Here is a 22,609-nt window from a genome sequence, read left to right on the forward strand (position 1 = left end):
TCACTCAGCCACGACTGTGACCAGCACTGCGCCCAGAGCACCTTCCCATGGGTTACTTTGCATGGTCGTCATTTCGTCCTGCAAAAGATGTTGAATGTGACCTTATTTGGAAATAGGGTCTTTGCAGATGATCAAGTTAAAATGAGATCATTAGGGTGGGTGCTGATCCAATATGGCTGGTGTCCTTATAAAAAGGGGCCTTTTGGATACAGACACACATAGAGAGAGAAGGCTATGTGAAGATAAATGTGGAAATCAGGGTGACGCTTCTATAAGCCAAAGAACACCAAAGATTGCCAGTAAACCACCAGAATCTGGGGGTGGGGGGCAGAGAGTGGATTCTCCCCAGAGCCTCAGAAGGAGCCCTGCCAACATTTTGATCTCGGACTTCCAGCCTCCAGAACTGGGAGAAATATTTCTGTTGTTCTAAACCATCCTTTGTGTGATACTCTGCTACAGCCGTCCTAGCAAACTGACACGGCAGTCTGGTGGAGAAGAGCGGAACAAGGAGATTTTTGTAAACTGCACGATGGAGGTGGGCGTGGAAACCTCAGGGATGTCGGGGGAGGGGGGGACTTGTTCTGTGTGAGGACACTGGGGGGGCCTCACAGGGCTGATGGTCTCCAGGCTCTCCCTTAAACTCCGAGAAGAGCGGAACAAGGAGATTTTTGTAAACTGCACGATGGAGGTGGGCGTGGAAACCTCAGGGATGTCGGGGGAGGGGGGGACTTGTTCTGTGTGAGGACACTGGGGGGGCCTCACAGGGCTGATGGTCTCCAGGCTCTCCCTTAATCTCCGAGAAGACAGTCCCGTCCAGCAAGTGCACCAAGGCCACAGGTAAGGGCAAGGGATGCTGTGCTCAAGGAGAAGGATGAAACAGGAGGGGGTTACATAAAGCATGGTGCCGGCCGTCCACCTTTCTTCCCAACAGTGAAGTGCTGGGGAGGCAGAAAAATCCACAGAAACACGTGACAAAATGTTCATGAAAGACAGGAATCGACACATCTCACAGTGTTTGCGGGAGGCAATATGTCAGCCTCTCTAACATCACCCACCCCCCAAATATTCTTTTTTCACTAGGCCTTTCCAAAGTCATGAGTTACATTCCTTGTTAATTTCATTAATGTCATTCATTTCAAGCTCTCTTAAAGGCAATATGTGCTCTCACTTTTAAAAGACATCAACAATAATAATGATACCTGTAAACGCATCTCATTCAAAGGGCAGCGTTAGGATTTGTAAGGAGAAGAGCAGTGATCTATCTTTTCGACTAGGTCCCGTGTTACTCAAAGACAAACAGTGAAATTGGTTTATTGTGGTTGTGCCCAAACCCGGCAAACTATATGGAAAGATATTGTTCCAATGCGTCCTGTCTCAGGAAGGTGTCGGAAGTCAAGAAGTTATTCCAGGTCAAAGTCAGGTGTAGGGTCTGTGTCTTCTGCATGTTGGACTATTTTATTAACCATAACAACCCTGTCCAGCCAGACTAGACATTCAAGGTTACATTCAGAATCATGCACGTTCTCCAAGTACAATTGCACGCAGCCATGCGTCTGTCGTGGTGCTTCAGTTTAAAAGGTTAGGTTGCCATCAGCGGCAGTGGCAGGAATGACTCGTTATCATTGTCAAACTATCGGTCAGTGGGTTTAGATTTCTGTGGGTCCCTGGTATGAGTCTCTAGGACCCAGCTGGAATCTGTCAGGCTTAATGTACCCTGTCCTCACAGCATCTTGGACGGTCGCTCGCAATTCTGTTCTAGTACTCATCTTAATCAGGTTTTCATCATATTTGTTATAAAAATAGCAACTAATAATTATCAAATATGTATTAGATGCCAGAAACTCTGTGTTTTATATACAATTAGTTTTTTAATTGCCATTCACTAGTCACATGCCCAGACACCAAGCTGGCATTGGTCAAGAGACCTGGCCCTCCAAAGACAATTCCTCATTTAATCCTTCTGACAAGCTGTGACTTATATCACCCCTGTTTAGAGATGAGAAAATTGACATTGAAAGGGGCTAACTAAACTGCCCAGCCTCATAGCTGAGACTTCAGGCCATCACTGCCTCTTCCACACACAGACTACATATCTCTTTTCACATCCTCCTTCTCTTGGACAATGTTGCTCTACAATTGGGTGATGTTGCTTAAGGCAATGTTACATCCTTTCTGGGTAACTCACTGAATTTCCAAAATGGGATAAAGCAGACCCGGGAGGAAAAGAAGAGAATTGGGTCATAGCCTCAGTCACTGGGAAGCAGGAGGCAGAAGGCCAACTTTATCAGGGATATAAATTAGGAAGCAGTGAAATGGGATCTCTACACACCGGCCACCTCTCTGACCCTCTGCTCATGGAGAACCAAGAATTATAGGGAAAAAAATTCTCATCCACCGTAACAGCTAAAATATAGCACTGGGGTTGATTCCAGAAAACAGCTGCCTGAATAAACTTAGTGGACACACTGCAGGAACCTTCTGTGTGTATCTAATTTCCACACCCTTGTGGATTTCCAGCCAGTCCAAGTTGGCAGCTCAGACATCCAAGTTTTGCTGCGTACTTGCTATTTAATACCTAGCCTTGTTCCCAGCTGTGTTCTGCAGATCCATAAAAATCAAGCAAAATTCCAATAATGTAGGCAAGGAAAAAGCATTCAGCCCTGCCATGTCCTGGGCGTGCATGTTGGAGCCATGGAATAAGAGCCGGAGGACTCAGATTTGACTCTAAGTTCTGCCACTTACTAGCTCAGTGACCTTGGAGAATTGATTTATTTTCTCTGAGCTTCAACTTCTTAATTTACCAAAGGGACAGTTCTACCACCCAGGACCTGGTAAGCATTAAATAGGCAATGTGTGTGAAAGCCAGATTTTGAAGCTTCCATAACATTTTTCCTGCGTACATAGTTTAAAACCTTCCTCTTGGCTTCCTCTTTATTTAGTCCATGTTTCTCAAAGCTCTATGCATACACCTTAGCACTTTATAATGAGCTGTTTACTGAGATCACCTGTTGCTGCTGCTGGCATGTGGTCAGGCACTGCAGAGGTAAGTAGGCGTGTGTCCCCCAGAGACACCCTCAGTCTAACACAGGGATGGATGTAATGATGCAGATGCCATCAACATCAATGCAGTGGTCGATCCTGAGAGCTGTTATAGATGCAGGAACAGAGATTGGCAAAAACCAAGAGGAAAGGATGAGTCCCTCCACCTGAGAGAGTCTGAGAAGTTGCCTTAGACCTGAAGTAAGTGCTCTGTGAGCTGAGGAGTGAGTGGAAGATGCTAGACTGACCAATCAACAAAGTAACAAGCCCAGGTCACACCAGGACAGAAAGGTGGAGCACAGAGAAAGGGATGGCCATCTGGGATTTGTCATAGGGAGGTGTATTTGAGTCAAAGTTTGGAGGATGAAGAGGGTTTGTGTTGAGAGGTGGATCACTGCATTTCTCACTGAAGGGTGAAAATAAATGGTCCTTAATGGGTCCTAGGGTGATTGAAGTTTTAGATCATAGAGAGTTAGTTAAAGGGCACTAAGGAGCTTGGAATTCCTTCTGGAGAATCTGTTCAGGTTCAAGGGGAGTGAAGGAACGTAACTTGTGCTTCATGTAGATACCTCAGGCTCTTGGTGGAAGAAGCAATGAAGCTTGGAGATAGTAAAGTCAGGAAGACCAGACAAAAGATGATGGTATTTGACACTGTGCCTTTCATCCTTGTTCAATAGATAAATAGATAAAGAAAATGTGGCAATATATATTATGTATATTATATATTTTATATATTCATATAATGTATATATTGTATATATTTTATATATATATAATGTAAATACTTAATGGAATATTATTCAACCATAAAAAAGAAGTAAAATCCTGGAAGACATCACAATAAGAGAAATAAACCAGATAGAGAGAAACGAATCCTTTGTGATCTCACTTATATGTGGAATCTAAAAAAAAAAAAAAAAAGTTGAACTCAAAGAATCAGATTGTAGAGTGGTGATGGTTTCCATGGGCTGAGGGGTGAGGAAAATGGGCAGATGTTGGTCTTCTTGTAATCTTTCACTTACAAGATGTAAAGAAATTCTGGGGACTATAGTTTATAACACTGTGTTGTATACAGTGCTAGAAATTTGCTAAGAGTAGATCTTAAGCATTCTCACCAAAAAAAAAAAAAAAGTAACTATGTGAGGTGATGGATTTGTAACTTGGGTGTAGTAATCATTTCACAAATCATCACACTGTTCACTTTCAATATATAAAATTTTATTTTTCAGTTATACCTCAATAAAGCTGGGGGAAAAATAAATTGTGATCTATCATAGAAATTGCATTCTCCTTGCTGGTGATTGGCAATCTGGGGACGTATGACCCAATGCTGACCAATGATAGGTAAAAGGAACACTTGTTATTTCTGGAAAATATTTTCTCTCTTATTAAAAGATACACAAAGCAGAGATATCCCTTGCTATGAGTTGAATTCAGTCCTCAAAAAAAATATGTTGAAGTCCTAACTCCCAGTAGCTCAGAATGTGAGCTTATTTGGAAATTGGGTCATTGCAGATGTAATTAGTTAGGATGAAGTAATTCTGGAGTAGGTTGGACATTTAATCCAATATTTCTGATGTCCTCATAAGAGAGGAGAAGAAACTGAGAGAGAACACCGTAGGAAAACATGGAGACACAGAGAGAAGACCGTCATGTGATGATGGAGGTAGAGGTTGAAGTGATGCAGCTACAAGCCAAGGAACATATAAGAAGATGGTCAGCAAATCCCAGAGACTAGAAGAAATCAAGAAGGGATGCTCTCCTATAAGTTTCAGAGGGGGCATAACGTCCATCCTCCAGAACTGTGAGACACTGTCTGTTTTAAAAGTTGATAGTTTGTTATAGCAGCCCTATGAAACTAACACACCCCTCATTGTGGGGTTTGCATCTTTGTAGTGTTGAACTTTGAGGGATGCTGGCCTGGGAACATTTTCCATGTGCTCAGGAAGGTCGAGAGAAAACAGAAGGATCTTTGGCTCCTTAGCTGGGCTGATTTCTCCAGAGTCTCTCTACCATCCATCTCTTCGGAGTGTGATGTAGTATATCACCCAGTCCATTTGAGTTGTGGCTCCTATTATTTACTGGTGAAAACATCCTGTTTAGTCAGGTTGATGCTGCCTGGTCCAGCAAGGTGTATATCATACTCAAGAGAGGGGCTTCTTAAACTGATACTCTGCAAAGACAACAAAAGCAGGTTTTGAGGGTTATCATCCTCTCATTCTTCCTAAGAACGTTATGTGACTCCTCGATGGGCTGATGTACGATGAGTTCAGAGTCACTCTCCATTTCCTTTCCTAAAATAACACATGTTCCCGGGGATCTGCGCCTGTGCCAGGCCACCCCGGCTTCTTCATTGTCTTCTAGTGTGTCCTGTCCCCTCACCTCTGAGCTGTACTAAAAAGGGCACGTTTGCTTCAGTGCCTTCATTTATTGAGCCACATTCTCTACTCAACACTTGCTTAAAATGCAGTCCTTAGTAAAGTGCATTTCTACAGACAGCGTTGATTCCATCCCTTATCCTCTGCAAACAGCCAGCTCTCTGCTTGACTCGTTGACAACGAAGGACCTGGGACAGTGGGCTGAGTGTCTCTCCAAGCTCAGTGCCCATGTAGCGGCTGTGACTCCATTCTCTCTGTCTGGGGACAGTGTCCCGAGGTAGCAGCGTAACTGGAAGGGCAGGATCAGCCCCTCTGGAAGGAAAGAAGCATCTCATGCTTGGGGATCTAGTGGAAAATGGACCCACCATTGCACAGGTCCAAAGTACTACCTGGGTGGCACCAGGGCTGTTCTCTTGTGCCAGCACCAAATGCACCCCACCCCACACTTCTGCTGCAACCACTGGAACACAGGAACAACTCAGATATATGGCTATTTCATCCTTTCATGTCCCATATTGCGTGACCTATACATAGCACAGTACAGGGAGAGCGTCTCTATTCACTGAATGTGGGCATGGCGCCATGTGTCTCGGTAAGGAATTTACATGAGGAACAGAGAGAAAATATTGCCTCAATAGAAAAAGAATGTGGTAGACACTGTTATTATCCACCGTTTGCAGATGGAAAGACTGAGGCACAAAGATGCTGAACATTTTACCCAAGAATACACAGCTGGTACGTGGTTGAACCCTGTGCTCCTAATTCCCCGAATATGTACTTTAGGGTACGATCAGAGAAAGCAGGGGCAATGGGCGGCAATAGTGATCAAAGGACAGGGAGGGAGGGAAGCCACTGCAGACCAGACACTGAGTTCTGAGAGTGAGGATGAGAGACAGCCTCGGCGGTTCAGTTCAGGATTGTAGGCATTTCTGGGCTCTCATGAAACGGAGACTTGTTTTATTCATAAATTAAAGGGCAGGGGAAAACTAAAGTGCTGGGGATTGTAGAGATTCTGGAGGAGTTTGATGTACCTGCTGAATATAAACGGGATGGGACTAACGTTTTAAATGTCCAGTGTCAGACATCATGCTGGGAGCCTTGGGATCCCAACCTCATTTCTCTCCACTTGCCCTTCTCAGGTAGAGAGAACAGGGCATAGGAGGGTCAACAAGAAGAGTTACTCCAAGTGTAGCAACCTAAGTGTCCATGGACAGATGAATGGATAAAGAAGATGTGGCACATGTATACAATGGAATATTACTCAGCCATAAAAAGAAATGAAATCGAGTTATTTGCAGTGAGGTGGATGGACATAGAGACTGTCATACAGAGTGAAGTAAGTCAGAAAGAGAAAAACAAATACCATATGCTAACACATATATATGGAATCTAAAAAAGAAAAAAAAATTGCTTCTGAAGAACCTAGGGACAGGACAGGAATAAAGACACAAATGTAGAGAATGGACTTGAGGACACAGGGAGGGGGAAGGGTAAGCTGGAACGAAGTGAGAGAGTGGCATGGACTTATATACACTACCAAATGTAAAATAGATAGCTCGTGGGAAGCAGCTGTGTAGCACAGGGAGATCATTTCGGTGCTTTGTGTCTACCTAGAGGGGTGGGATAAGGAGGGTGGGAGGGAGGTGCAAGAGGGAGGAGAAATGGGGATATAGGTATATGTATAGCTGATTGACTTTGTTATACAACAGAAACTAACACACCATTGTAAAGCAATTATACTCCAATAAAGATGTTTAAAAAAAAGAAGAAGAAGGAGAGTTACTCCAACTGTAATAGCCAGGAAGGAACAGAGAAAGGGTCAGAACCCAGACTGGCCTGATTCTAGGGTGTGACCTGTCCCTGCTTGCCCAGTGACCCACCAGGAAAGTGTTTCCCATAGCCCGGGGCTTGCACACAGCTGCCTGGTCATGATTTGGCCAGGACTCTCCCTGTTGAGGGCAGCCTACTCCTAGAAAAAGACTTTGGCTTCCCTTGGGGAGCTCCTAAACCCTGAATCCTTCCTGATTGCTCCCATTTTCTCTGGAGCGTGACTACAGCCTTCCTGGGAGGATCCAGGTAAGTTAACATCTAAACAACTCTTCAGGCTCTATGATGTGGGGAAAAGTAAATCTACCCAGCGTAGTCACCCAGAGGCCAGGGCACCTCCACCATGTGCTTCCTGCATTGCTCTCTCTGTGTCAGAGAAGTGGAGAGGCAGATGGCTGCATAGAGATTCACTCTTCTTTCCCTCTTAGTTGATTTTTCCCTCTTACTTTCTCAACCTCTCTTTCGCTTTACATTGGCACTCTCTATGTTCTCAATGAAAATGTGATTTCTCTCAGGTTTTCCTCTTCTTAAATTATTCGTTATGTTTAGTAAGTATGCTGAGGACACTGGAGGAGAAAAACACTGTTCGGTAAATATCATGCTAGCCTGCTTGGTAGTTGAGTAGGTTGACCAGCTGATCCAACAATAGATAGTTGATAGATAGATACATAGATATGGGCAGATATGGGTACATGCATATCTATCTATCTATCTATCTATCTATCTATCTATCTATCTATCTATCGGTCTATCTATCCATCTATCTATCCAATCTGTCATCTAGTGGAATGGGAGATACCTTTATCCTCCAAGCATCTACCCTTGAAAGAAGAGGGAAATTTGAGCTCCCACCTTTGTCGTGTGACTCTTCTGTTTCTCCTTGTGCAACCAAGTCAAGCCCTATAATGTGTCTCATCATTGCCAAACTCTCCAGAGAGCACACCTCCCTGGGACCAGTGAAAGGATCTACACCAGGTCTTTTATTTTTACTTTTATTTTTTTAAGGCTGAGTTCAGCACTGTTGGTGGCACCAAAAGAAACCACTGCCACTAGTTGAAAAGTTAATTATGGATTGCCCCTTGAAATAAAACATAAGTTTTATTGGAAGTCGAGGGATAAATAAAACCAGCTGGAGGGAGACTGTCATGAAACGGCTGTGATGAAGCCCATGATGTTCTACTTAGAATAAACAGTCCTTTTATTTTATTTTTTTAAAGCCCGGGTCTGCCGAGTAAAAGTCATCATCCCTTTCATGTGGGACAAAAGAGGATTTGGAAAGGGAATTTTCTTAAATCTGTGCATTGAAAATGCAGCTTATGGGAGCCTAAAGAAAATACATTTCGCCTTTTCTTACAGTGGGTTCCTCTTAATTGTGACTTTTATAAACCCCTTCTGCAGCCATCGTAACCATTCAATTAACTAACTTCGTTTTTGTATGATGAAAAGAGCCTCTCTCATTGAACATACGGCAGTTATTAGAATGTCTCTAAAGTCCTTTTTTTAAGTGATATGAGAGTCTTCTAGATAAAATAAGGTTTTATTTATACAATCCTAAAATATATGTGACTGTGAGAGCTATAAATAAATACTCTATAGTAGATGCAAAATCTCATTATAAGTAACACTTTTATTAGCATATCCATTGAGCAAAAGGCCTTATGATGTTAATGTTAACAAAATTAATCTGGAGCTTTTCCATTCAACTAATAATTCCTGAGCTCCACAAATCAGGCACTGTGCCAGGTACTGAGTCTATATACATACGTGTGCGTGCATGTGTTTGTGTAGGTATGTGTACTTTTTTATTCAAGCGTGCTCATTATCGGGGAAAACTACTTTGTAGCTAAATTAATGCCACAGTAAAACTAAGATTGATGAGAACTTTCTGTGTGCCAGTTCCTATTCTAAGTACTTTATATCTGCTAGCTCACTTCATCCTCACATCAAGTCTGAGAGGTAGGTAGTTACCTAGAGATTGTGAGAGCAGAAAGGGAAAGCAAATTGTCTGTGTTTACCGAGATACCATCTGGCTCAGCTGGGGTAGACAGTAAAGCACGTCTAACAAAACATTCTACATTTGAACTAATAGACATCTATTTAGGTATCAAATTCAGAAATATAAAAAGCCATTTGTTATATTTTGAAGAACCAAGAAAGCTTTGCTGAAGAGGAAATTCCCAAGCAGGCCTGAGAAGATAAGATTGGACAGAGAAAGAGCCCCCAGTAAGAAGGAATGTAGATTAGAGCAGTCAGAAAGATAGACATTGGGGTGTTTTTATAAAACCAACAACCACAAAATGAGAACCTAAAAACTCAGTGAGAAGGGAATGGTAAATAAATTCCTATATAGTCACAATGGACAGCCAGTCATAAAAAGTTGTATTTCAGAATAATTTGAACACTTGCAAAAATATTTACAATACAGAGTCGAGTGAAAAAAGGAAATGAAAAAAGTGTATATTCAATATAATGGCCATAATGTAAATAAACACGAGCACACATGAAAAATTCTAAAAGACAAATAGTATTTTGTTCTTTGTTAGGAGATTATGGGTGATTTGTATTGTCCTCTCTTTATTGTTCTGGAGTCCAAGTATATATATATATATTTTTTCATAATGGCCAGGTATTTACTTTAAAATCTGAAAAAGTCATGAAAATATGAAGATAGCAAACAATTAAGGCACCTTGTATATTTGTCATCCTTTTCCTGGCTTTGACATGCCAGAATCTATACCATTCAGAAAACATATAGTATATAGTCAAAGCACAACTTTAGACACAAAGGATAAGCCTCCCTCATAAAGTGTGCTTCCTTTAGTGCTCACAATATTCAGGTACTGGTGTCTGTAAATTAAAGCGGTTTTCTGCCCATGGTGTGGGTGGAGGTAACAAGGGGAGATTGTATTGACCACCAACTGTGATACATACATAGAGCAAAGCTATGGAGACGGGTGGCAGGGACGGGAAATTCCATCAGTTTCCTTGGCTGGTAGGCTAGCAGCATAGGATGGTAGTGAAACCAGGTATGGAAGCAGAGGCATGACCTTGAATTTCAGACCAACATTTGAGCCAGGGGGGATTGTCTGACTGCTGGTGCTCTGTCTCTGTTTCTCTTCCTCTTGGAGATGATTTTCTTATGGTCAGAGATTTGTCCCCACATTCCACAGTCTGTTAGAGGCAAACTGAACTGGATTATGTTTCTTCTCTGTCTGTACTTTCCACAACCCATTAGTGAAACCTGGCAATTGTTCCCTTCTTTTGTAGCTCTTCTTTTCATTTTTTTTTTTGCTTTTCAACCATTCATGTTCTCCAGGGCAGGTGACTAATTCTGAGCTCCATTTCTGCACCATTTTAAAAATTTCATGGATCACTTTTTCCTACTATACCAGGAATCCCTGAGTAATGAGTGAGAAAAAAACCTTCCTGAGTCTATTTTTCTAATTAGAGAAGTTAGGCCATGCAAACTGTCACTACGTATCTGAAACCAACTCTTGCCCAGTTTGGGATGACTACAAAAGGAATCTTCTCCAATACCTGGAAAGGCCCAATAGAACTGAATTTAGTTTGAAGAAGCATTCAGAGCACATGGTAATTTAAATTTCAGCTTCCTATTCAAAAATCACTAGAGGATTTTTTTTTTTTTTACTGTTTTACAAGTGTAGGGTTTTGAATCAAAGTTATAATGTCAGCAGTATATAAAGGATGAATCTTAACCTGGCAGAGAGAATGTGCCTCTGATCAGAATTTGTGCAAGAACAGAAGTATAACAACAAATTCAATATTTTATTACCTTTTATTTTCATAATAATTTTTAATTTATAGGAATTCTAAATTATATTAATCATAATAGTGGCAATTTATTTTAGGTGGCAATATTACATTTATTGGACATTTTCAAATAGCAATCAAGATGAGCAAGGTGGAAAAGAACAACACTGTTTTATGCCTGTATTCCGTGTTATAATTCTCAGAGCACTTCTGTTTTGTAAAATAAATTTTTCCTCAAATTAAAATGTGAGAAGGTATGAAATTCTTATTAGATTCATATTAAACAAAGGGAACATGGGTTATAAAAAATTAGGAAAAATAGTGAATTTAAATAGTTTAGAGAATTTAGATAATTAGATCATTTCTAAGGCTTACCTTTTCATAGTTCATTCATCCATCCATCCATCTGTCCATCCATCCATTTATCCAATCTTTTATTGCAATGCCTATGTATCTGTGTATTTTTTCTCTCTATATACATAACTATATGAGTATATGATATTGAGTATGCATATATGAAAATACCAATATATTTTAACAGACAAGCAAGGTCTCTGCCCTCATGGAGCATGGCTTGATGATTCAGTGGCTGGGACAATGTTAAATGGACTTGAATGTGAATGTCCATAGTGATCCTGTGTCTTCTTTTAATACTGCTGACCTGGGGGAATACCCTCAACCTGAAAGCTATAATCCTGGGAGGGTCCCCTGGGGAATTAAATATAGGAGAGAAGGTCAGTTCGATGTGGATGACTAGGTAAGGAAGAGAAAAGTCCGGAGGTGAGGACTGAAGTTAACTGGGACAAAGCAGGATTAGAACATCCTTCTTATATTCAAGACATATATTCACGTAGCCCTTGGATAAGGTAGAAAACAGAGTCTGAGAAGGGTAGACCGAACTGTATGACTTCTACAGTTAAAGATTTCCCGGACCAGGTGTGGCAAACTATGGCCCTTGGGCCAAATCTGGCCATCAACCTGTCTGTGTAAGTAATGCTTTATTGGAACCCAGCCACTCCCATTCACTTATATATTCTCTATGGTTGCTTTCCTACGTGCAAGAGACGCCTCTGGCCTTGAAAGCTGACAAGATTTACTATCCAGCCCTTTATGGAAAAGTTTGCCAAGCCCTGAGGAGGGACAGTTGTTAAGGTAGGCATCTCAGCTAGGTAGCACCTTTATGTGTCAAGTTCTGAAAGGACGCTAAACCTGGCTAGTGTGCCAGATAAATAAAATATTACAGACCTTCCCAGTCGAAGGAACAGAGTACAAGGAAGAAAGAAAAACAATAATAAAAGGTAATCCCATTGGATTTATTGTTTCAGCCCTGAAGCAAGGCGGGTGCATCTGAAGAGTCTTTTCCTTTGGGGACATTAAACCCCCCACTGGAGCCGACAAGCCAACTGGGACATGAGGATGGAGGACACAGGCAGGAGAGGGGCTGCAGGAACACACAGTCTCAGCCTCCCCAGGTCAACGCCAGGAGGGGGGCCACAGCTCTCTGAAGACTGGCCTTCATTCATCAGGGCTTTTTGGGCTCCCCGAATCTCACAACTAATGTGGGAGTGCTTCTCTGTTACAGCATGATTTGTAATTGAAATATGATCAATGCATTATTAATGTCAGGAGCCATTCTGGGTCAATTTTATTTACTCTTGTGCAGTCTAAAGATTCACACAAGAGTAAGGAAAAAGAAACAGAAGGACAGGGGAATCATGGAAAGAAAAAAGGGGAAAAAAAGTGAGGTGGACAGAAAGAGAAAAAGTGAGAAAGAAAAGAGAGGCCTGCTTTTTTTTTTTTTTTTTTTTTTTTGATGTGTTTGCCTTCACGACTTCGAAGTTCTCGCTAATTCCATCTGTCCACAACAGAGCCATCGACGGCGAGAAAAAGCATTTCCATATGTGCAAATTAGCATCCAGCCTCCCTTAATCTGTGCCATGGTCCTCTGAAGTAGATGGTGAGCTCGCCTGCCAAACCCACTAATGGCATCCGAATAGAGGCATGATTGGCTGGAGCCGCTGTTCTCCCTCCAACTCTGAGCCGGCCCTTCTCTCCTCTGTATTTTCCACTCTGTTCTAAGGGTGTCGCTTTGCTCATCTTCCAGTAAACACATGGCCCCAGCAGCGCCGCTCCCTTAATGAAGGCCCACTTCCCTCCAGACCCACCCACCTCCCTCCTAATGAGAGAAGACCCTTGTAGGGTGACATTGCAGTCGCCAGCCCTGCAGGAGATCACACACCCAGTCTGCCTGTCAAGACTGTGCAAGGTGCAGCTGGCTGACTGCTCGGAGCCTGTTCCGGAGTCACAGGGAGTTGGGCAAGCCCTGCCCAGGTGGCCCAGACTGGCATCCACAGGCAGTCACAGCCCCCATCCCCTGCTCTCTTTTTTTCCCACTCTGAGTCTATTTCCTTCTCCTGCTTCCATCTTGCTCCTAAACTGGCACTTTATTCCTGCATCCAAGTCTTCAAGGTCCATTTATGGAATTCATATGCAGTGCAAGGAAACAGGAGAAAATGGACCTGGGTCCTTTTCTAACAAAGCATATATTCTTATAGAAACAGTAGCTTGAGAACAAGTCAGTAGAAGCTTGGGGCGCCTTACAAAGCAGCTGTGTAAGGAGCTTGAGGGGTGTCAGCACCCCAACCCAACTCAATGTATGATTTTGGTTTCCTAGGTTTCAGCCTTGGTATTTCCGCAACATTTTTGCTTGAGCTCATTCTTTCACCGCCCGACCCCCCACACCCCCGCCCCCTGTCATGATCCCCTTGGGTGGCTGGTGTCTCCTTTCCCAGCTCAGAGCACCTATCCCTGGCACTGTCTTCCTTATAGGGTCCAAGCAAAACGCTCCCATGCCTGGATGCTATTTTTTCTATAAACCCCTTTGGAAACCTCCACCTGTTCATCTCCTGTGGAACCCACGGGGTAGCCAGAGAAATTGGAGGGGATGGACGCTTAAAGTCACAGAGCTTGACAACATCTTCCCCACCCCACCCTGATCAGATTTTCCATCCACCTGTTGGGACTTCTTACACTGCTGATGGCATTTTTGCCATTGCTGTTCTTTGTTGTTGTTCTAAAAATGAAGGGCCAAGGACACACCGGGGTGGGGGGGAAATAAGACATCCCTCCCACCTTTCTCCTTTTTTCTGTGCCCTTTTCATTCCCTCTAGATATCAACATGTGAGAATCAAGACCAATATAAATAAGTAGATAAAACATTGGTCATCGCAAATACCTCTTGGTGAAGAAGAAGGGCGTCTCAAGTGATCAGGGAGACAATCACTCCCCCACCAGCAAGGTGATGCTGTGTGCATTCAAGTCTCCTGGTTCCGAAACCCTGGGACGTCACTTCAGCTGTCTTCCTGGAAGCTCCTACCTTGTCCTAATGCTGTCATCAGCCTCCCCTGGATCTCCAGATGATAGCTGAGCCGCCATGCTCTGATTCATATCCTCGAGGTTACAAGGGACCATGGCCCCTCCCTTTACCCGCATTGCTACTCATTGACCCTCCCTCACCCTCTTTCTGTGTGGCCCCAGATTCCCTCCTAGGGGATTCCACTCCAGCTGTGGAGAAGTTCAGAGAACAATCCAGAAAATTCCAGAATGTGCAGGCTGATAATGGGTGGGATAGGGCGTAGAGAGCACACTTTCTTCCTTTCCGACCTCTTATTTTACAGGAGGGAAGGGGGATTCCCAGAGAGATGGATGGAATGAGACAAGCACTCTCCCTCCGGGAGGCCTTGAACAAAAATCACATCACTCTTCAGTGTACCCAAATCTGCTCTCAGAGACCCCAAGGACAGACTGGGAAGAAAGAACAGAGAATGTGCATGCAGGACAGCAGCCCTCAGACCCAGGGATGGCTGCCACGGGGAAGAATGGTTACACTTATTCCATGTGTCCTGAGAGGAAGTCCTAGTAAGGTGGATGGGAAATTGTAGGGAGACAGATAACAGGGCTTGAGTTAAAGAATTAGTCTCTGACCCTCAGACCTGGCAAAATATGAAACCAGTGGCCTCGGTGTGAGTTTCATATAATTACTGCTGCTAACAATGGAAATTACAAGATAACTGCCATCTGCGAAGTGCTTGATAGACCACTGAGCCCATTTCACACAACGTGATGTGTAACTTGATCCCAACACCATCCCCATCGGGCAGGTATGATCGGTTCACGCACCTTCGACAAATGAGGAAACTGAGGCTCCCAGGGTTTAGTGAATGGTATAAGCTCTCACGGCTAATAATGAGCAAAGCCAGAGCTGGCTGGACCTCCTCCTGCCTTTGAGCTCCAAATTAGTCATTATCATGAACACTTTATCACCGACGGGCTCAGGAACACAGAGGATAGTGCCAGGATGATGTTGTACAAGACTCCAGCTTTGCATGGTGCCCAGACTGGAGCAAGAGAACGTTCCTCCAGAAGGCTAAAAGCCAGGGGTTCTGCAGGTGAACCAATGGTCTGTGATCACACAGAAGGCTCTCAGAGAAGCTGAGGTGAAAGATACTCGTGACTTCCAACATATGGCCTTTTTCTGTATTACATCCAGGAGTGCTGCATGGCATTCCCTTTGTCTGAAGTGTCCCTCGCTCTTCTACTTTCTAGGATTCTTAATAAATAGTAACTGAATATAGACACATAAATGTGGGAAAAGATCCTAAACTCAGATCAACTACCATCTTCTCAATGCCTCATTTACAGGTGCCCACAAAATCCCTGCACCTTGCAATTCTCAAGCTGGTCTGTAATTTGTATTACCTTTCCTGTATCTTTAATTAGAATATGGATTCTTTGAAGGCAGGACCTAGGTCTTCTGTATCTTAAACAGCTCTGTCCCTGGCACAATGTAGATGGCTAAATTTGAATGAATAAATGAATCGTGTATACCGAGCTTATTAGAAACTGATTGCCTTAGGATATCCAAATTTTTTCTCCCCCATATGCCCATAAGACTTGGGCTCCTGGTCCAAGGAAGGTAACCGCACCTGACTGCCTGGGCCACTCAGATCTGAGAAGGTCCCCCTTGCTGCTAATCCTGACTTGCCTGGTGGTGCCAGAAATAAAACCACAGCCTCTTGAGCACAGCAGACTCCATATGCTAGCCCCCTAGTCTGCTAAATCACCAGCCAGCCTAAATTTGAAACATTTCTAAAGTGTTATACAATGTTGCAGTAATGTTTTTACAAAACAAAGGCTGAGTTACTGGAAGCCATTTTTGACCAATCAGCATCTTATTGGAAAAGGAGCCCTGATGGTACCATTGGTGACACAGTGGAAAAATATATAGGTATATATGTATCCCAGTCAAGGCTCAGCCAGGAAACATCTGCTTTCTAAGTGGGGAAGAGGTGACCAAGGGGCTGTGGTTGAAGTGGAACTAGGGAGAAGCCAAAGAACGGGGGTGGAAAATGGTTAAAAGTGAAGAGTGTCAAGGAAGACTCCACTCTTGTGTCCTGGGGAGATACTGAGATAAGATGGTAGATAAGACTTAGGCACAGAGTTAAGAAAATTGAGATCTTAGTTCACACTAGAACTTCATTCACACGGGGATAAGTCCACTTAACAATGCTTCGTGTTCTTAGACTATGTTAACAGTGGTCGTGTCTCAGGAAAGGGAGGTGACAGCTTTGCTCTAGTCTGTGCCGGTTAGAGCACACTTGGCATTTTTTATTTAATTCTGAATGCTGAGCTTCACAGAGGATGTGCAGGGGAGACTCCTCAGGGAGGAGTGATGGAGATGCAGACAGAATGAAACATCAGGGCATGGAAAGAAAAACATAAAGAATATTAAAGTCAACTTAATTATCTTCAAATAGCTACGGTACTGTAATAGGGGACCTGAATTTTCTTACCCCAAAATTCTTTTTCGTGGAGATTTCAATTCAGGCTTCCATTATATTTTTAAATAAATTGAATTTTATAGTCAATACTACAAAGAAGATATATGGAAACCAGGCTTGTGTGTGTGTGTGTACGTACATACACCCAGGCACATGAGGTTTTTAATTATTTTTATACAAATGAGAATATATCATGGTATCCATATCAGTGTGGTGTGTGTGTGTGTCTGTGTGAATATGTACATATACACACATATACACATATATCAATATTTATGTCCGAAGGTATGAAATATATATGGTACATATGTACACATACAGAGAGACTATATGAAGAACTAAACATATGAAGAGCTAAACTTCATTTCTTCATTCTTTTTAAGAACTATGCTTCCACTGTATGTGCATGTGTGTTTATGTCTGCATGTAACAAAATTTGCTTAAGCAACTTTGTATTAATATTTAGGGCACTTATATTTTGATTCTACAGAAACTATTTCAGCAATTATCTTTACACATTTTTCTTCATACACACTTGCCATAAAGTGTCTGTGGATGTTTATTCTCACAGCACTCACTGCCTGGCCTCCCTCTAGTGGGGTAGCGGTGGTTGTCACTCTCAACAGTAGTGAAATACTACACAGAGCTGCCTCTCCTCAGCCCACACTTTGTTTTATTAGACTCTTTGATCTTTGCCAATCTGATAGATGAAAACTAATATCTCACAATATTTGTAATTTGCATTTCTCTTATCTTCAGTAAAGTTTGCATATTTTCATAGGCTTAAAAGCCATGTGTATTTCCTTTTCTATAAACGACCTGTTCTTGTCTTTTGTCATTTCTTTCCCCTAAACTCATTAGAATTCCTTAGATGACTAAGTTCCAAAGAAATTAACCAAACCTCTTTGTCCCATCTTTTAGATCATGAAATCATCAGGAAAGTGTACACATGTGACACAATTCATACCTCCTCTTTGTTCTGTGGACATGGGAGACACGTACAGGCAGGGATCATGGGTTGTCATCTTGTTTCCACCCCAGATTTGAGCTGGGACTTGATCAAGCCATGGCCACTCTGGGCCTTCACCTCCCGCTGGGTTGTGAATGCGACCCACAGGAGCAGTGCTGGTCCTTCATAGCAGTGGGGAGACTCCAAGGAGAGGATGAGTGAGAAAGCCCTTCCACACTCTAAAGCTCAGGGTATGTGTCTGGGCCCTTCCACACTCTAAAGCTCAGGGTATGTGTCTGAGCTGTTTTAAGGTGGGCAGATGGAGATGTTTCACTTATTTCCATCTTTTCTGGGCTCATCAGTTGTCTCCCAGATGTTCAACAACAAAGGCCAAGGATAAGGCAAAGACTTTGAATAAAGGATGCCAGCAGGATGACTGCTTGGACTGACCCCATTGCTGAGAGGTCCTCCTCTCAGACCTGGTGGCTCTGGGTGGGGTAGTGACCCGGGCCCCTTGAATCTCCCTCACCCTACCCAATGCCTGACCTGAACCTTGACTTCCACCCCTCAGAACATGAGCTGCCTAGGACCACCATTCAAAAGCCACCAACTCCAAGCCATCAGAGGACTTTCAGCACCTGAATCCCCAGTTCTCAGTGCGCAGAGGTGGGTTCTGAGCAGAGCAGCCAACTGTGGCCCGAGTCTAAATCTTCCTTCCAGCTTTCCCTGTTTCAGGACTTATGAATTATTAACGAGCCCTCTGTTCGTAATGCCGGGCTCTCTGCTTCCTCCAAATTAAATTACTGAAGGATATATTTGATTATAAACATACTTAGTAAATGTTTTCATTGTTGCTTTCTGTAGCTTTCTTTGTACTAAAGTGTTATAATGTCAAAAAGTCAACCACAAACATCTACAGCGTGCGGTGGAAAACCACTTAAAGCAAACGCTGGGCAAATTAAGTAATCAGAAATGAAAACCACTTTAGGACAATAGTGAATATAATTTGTCATCTCTCGAATAAAATGGGGGGGGGACACTTCTTCCAGCAGCTGAGCATTTCTGGAAAGAGAGCTGAAATTGTCATATGAAATATGAGTCAGTGTCCGGAGTGTTCGCTCTCTCTAGTGATGTGACCTTGACTAAGGCAAAGTTTCTCTGTACCTCTCTTTCCTTATCTGCAAATTGGGTTAAGTCTCTCCTACGTACTCCCTCAAATCTTCAAGAAAAGCAGTTTTATCAGCTGTAAATGATCTTCAGATGTGAATGCTAATTACTGTTTTACCAAAAGTCAGCTACAAAATCTGGAAAGATGCAATTGAACAAGCAGTTAGTAAGCAATGACTGTATGCAAACTGGGCTATGGGTTCGGGGCTTCAAAGATTCCATGGGTGTGCATCACACGGACCCTGTCCTGCGGAAGCTATGGTCTCATAGAGGAGCAGACACACAAAACTGTAGCTGGGGTTCAACTGGGAAAGTCTAGCTCTGTAGTACAAATCAACCATTCTAGGCAGAGAAGATGGTGTTATGTTAATTATCCTGGGGAAGTGAGGGGACAGAGGCCCATGTGTAGATTTGATAGCAAAGAGGAGTTGGACCAGAAAGGTGGTGAGAATGCTCCTGGGTGGAAAAAACAGGGACTAGAATTGCCAGGGGGGGAAGCAGTGTGTGCACAGGCCCAGGAGTCTAAGAGAGCCCTGAGCTGAAGACCAGCACCCCAGTCATGTTTAAGGGTGGTGTGGAGAGAATAGAACTGGACAAAATTGTCTGGGGCAGATGTAAGGGTCTTGAATGCCACCTTAAAGTCTGGATTCTCTTCTGTAGCTCATGGAAACCGCTAGGGTATTTAATTAACAGATCATCATCACAACTCTACCTTTCAGAAAGATAACTCGACAACTAGGAGCAATGAAATGGAAAGAGAAATAGGTTCAGAATTGAGAGAGACCTAAGTTTAACTTCTCAGAAGTTCTGTGACCTGAATGGAGAACTGAACCACTCTGCATCTTACTTTCTTCATCTGTGAGAAAATCATGCCTCCTCCCTGAGTTGTGGTGAGGATAGACGAGACCACGTGAGTAACATTTCTAGCCTGTGCCTCACAGAGAAATAGGTGACTATTGGTTTTTGTCTTCCTTTACCTGTGGAAATTCTGATTTTTTTTTCCCCAATAAACATAGGAGAAAAAACCTACGAACCCCACAGGAAAATAGTGAGCCTATGAGCCTTCGCAGACATCACATTTACCTGCTCAGCCTTGGTTTCCCCAGACATAGAATGAGAGGTTCAGAGCAGATTCATTTGAAGGCCCCATCCAGCTTTAACTGCATCTCATGATAGCAAATGGCCCATGTAGGAGGCAGAGTGTGTTTAAGGGATCAGAGTCCAGGGGCCCTTCTAAGACCATAGCATGACAAATGGCATTTAATACAGGCTACAAAGGCACCAGATGCAGATTTTAATGAAAAGAAAATGGTGTCACCATATCATCACAGATTAACTCCATCTATCTGCACAGCCTGGAGGGCTGAAGTCATAGTTTGAAATTCAGCGACACTTATGGCTAACACATGCTGTTTTAGTCATGTTTTTTTCTTCATCGAACATTTAATGAGCACCTACTAATGCCAAGAACCATCCTAATTCCTGGGGATATGGAGATGAAAGAGGTTGTCTCTTAATGAAGTTAACCGTTCTCCCCAACCGCATCAGAGCCCCTGGAGGGTGTTGGTGGTATTTTGTCAGCCTCTGCTGATATGGTACCAGCTTGGTGCCTGTTGGACATGAGGAAATCAATAGCGTCCTTGTTGATGATGGGGATGGAGATGGTGGTGGTGGTGGTAGTGATAGGGCTGGTGGTGGTACTAGTATGAGTGCTGTTATCATTGCTGTCAGTGGAGGCAGTTGAGGTGATGCTAGTTTGGGTGGTCATGGTGGTTCTGGTGTAACACTGGTACTGGTGTTAGTGGTGGGGTTGCTGGTTGCGTTGATGATGGAATTTTTCACTTGAAGAATTATTTTGTTGTTCTTACTGTTATTGAAGCCAGTGTTTTCTAAATAATTGTGTTTTCACAAAGGAACACATGTTCGTTGTAAAATAAGATACTGGCCAAGAGAAAAAGAGGGAAACCACCCATAATTACACTACCAAAATTTTGGTTGTATGATTACAATATAATACCATTATGAAGCTTTATTATTTTGGGGGGGTAGGGCTGTGCCTCACGGCTTGCAGGATCTTAGTTCCCCGACCAGGTATTGAACCCAGGCCGTCAGCAGTGAGAGTGTGGAGTCCTAACTAGGGCACTGCCAGGGAATTCCCATGAAGTTTTTTGATACACACACTTTTAAATGTGCACATGCATTTTAGAGAACATATTGTTTTATAACCTGGTTTTTTTTTTAATTCCATCAAAACCATTTCATTTCTAGAAAACAAAAACATAAACCACAGAGAGCATTCCTTTATGGTAAATAATGTCTACACCTATTCTTAAAGACATTATATTACTCCATTGTTGGAAACTATCATTCTTTACTCAACCTGTTCTTGAGCATCTTCTTTCTAAGAGTGATGTGTATGGACTTGAGAAGGGAAGGACCAAGGCTCAAAATCAAAGTCCACTTAAAGGTGGGTGGCATTGGAGCAGGTTCCTTTATCTGGCACGGTCTCAATTGTCCTCTTCTATAAGATGGGGGTAAGAATGCCTACCTCCAAGGCCATTTTGAGGTTTAGATATCATGTTTATATAAAATTTCAAGCCCACTGACTCAGACATAGACATAGCAGATACTCAAATAGCTTTTTCCACTCATTTCTCACCCCTCACTGGGTCACTTTTGCTTTTGGTTCACCCCTTTAGAAAATTGTGGGAGTTGTTAATAGAAAGAGGTTCATCTTCCAACCCAAGAATGGAGACACCAAGTGGACAAAGAAGATCTAATCTCTCCATGGTTATCTTCTTGCTCTCTCTGTCTATTGCTCTTTCTATCTCTGTCTCTCTCTGTCTCTCTGTCTCTGTCTTTGCCTTCCCCCTTCCCTTGATGCTGTGTCTTGCATAGCTGTGGGGACCAGAGTACCATTTCTCTCTGCCACCAGAGATGTGGAAGCAGTGAGAAGAGGGGAGGGAGTGTCCATTACTGAGATCACAGGAAAAGGGTAGATGTGTTTCTGGCTCACCTGCTGTGATGAATTGGAACTCAGAATGCATTTTGTCTCTTCCCCCAAGGAAACCATACTGGAAGTGATAGCTAGGTTCACAGGTTAGCCCTCTAAATCTGCTTCTATTCATAAAATCCCTGAATTACAATGTAAACAAGACTGTTTAATCTAACAAGTGCTGAAGCCAGGTTAATTAAAAAACAAAAACAAAAGACTTTTTACCCCTACAGGTGATAATAATGCTGTGGCTACACATCACAACAGAAGAAATTGCCCTGGTGAGAGAGAAACCTGAATATAAGGGTGACGTTATGGTATGGAAGCTTCCAAGATACAATCGTATCCAATAATGGTTTTAAATGATGAGGGGATAATCCAGGCATGTTTGAGGAGAAACAATTTTCAGGCATGTACAAAAGCACTGAGCAAGGAAGACAAGAATGTGTCCTGAGATGAGAGCAGCATGAGGATGGAAGCATGGGTCTCTCTTGGTTGTGGGGTGAATAACGAGGAGGGTTATGTACCATGAGGCCAGGTCACAGGAGTCTTTGGATTCCATGCAAGATATCTGGACATTTTATTCCAGAAGTGTGTTTTAAGAAGACTGTCTGCAGGCCAATTGTACCTTAAAGAGATCTCT

The sequence above is a fragment of the Balaenoptera acutorostrata genome, chromosome 3, assembly GCF_949987535.1.
Source record: "Balaenoptera acutorostrata chromosome 3, mBalAcu1.1, whole genome shotgun sequence".
NCBI classification, from domain to species: Eukaryota; Metazoa; Chordata; class Mammalia; order Artiodactyla; family Balaenopteridae; genus Balaenoptera; species Balaenoptera acutorostrata.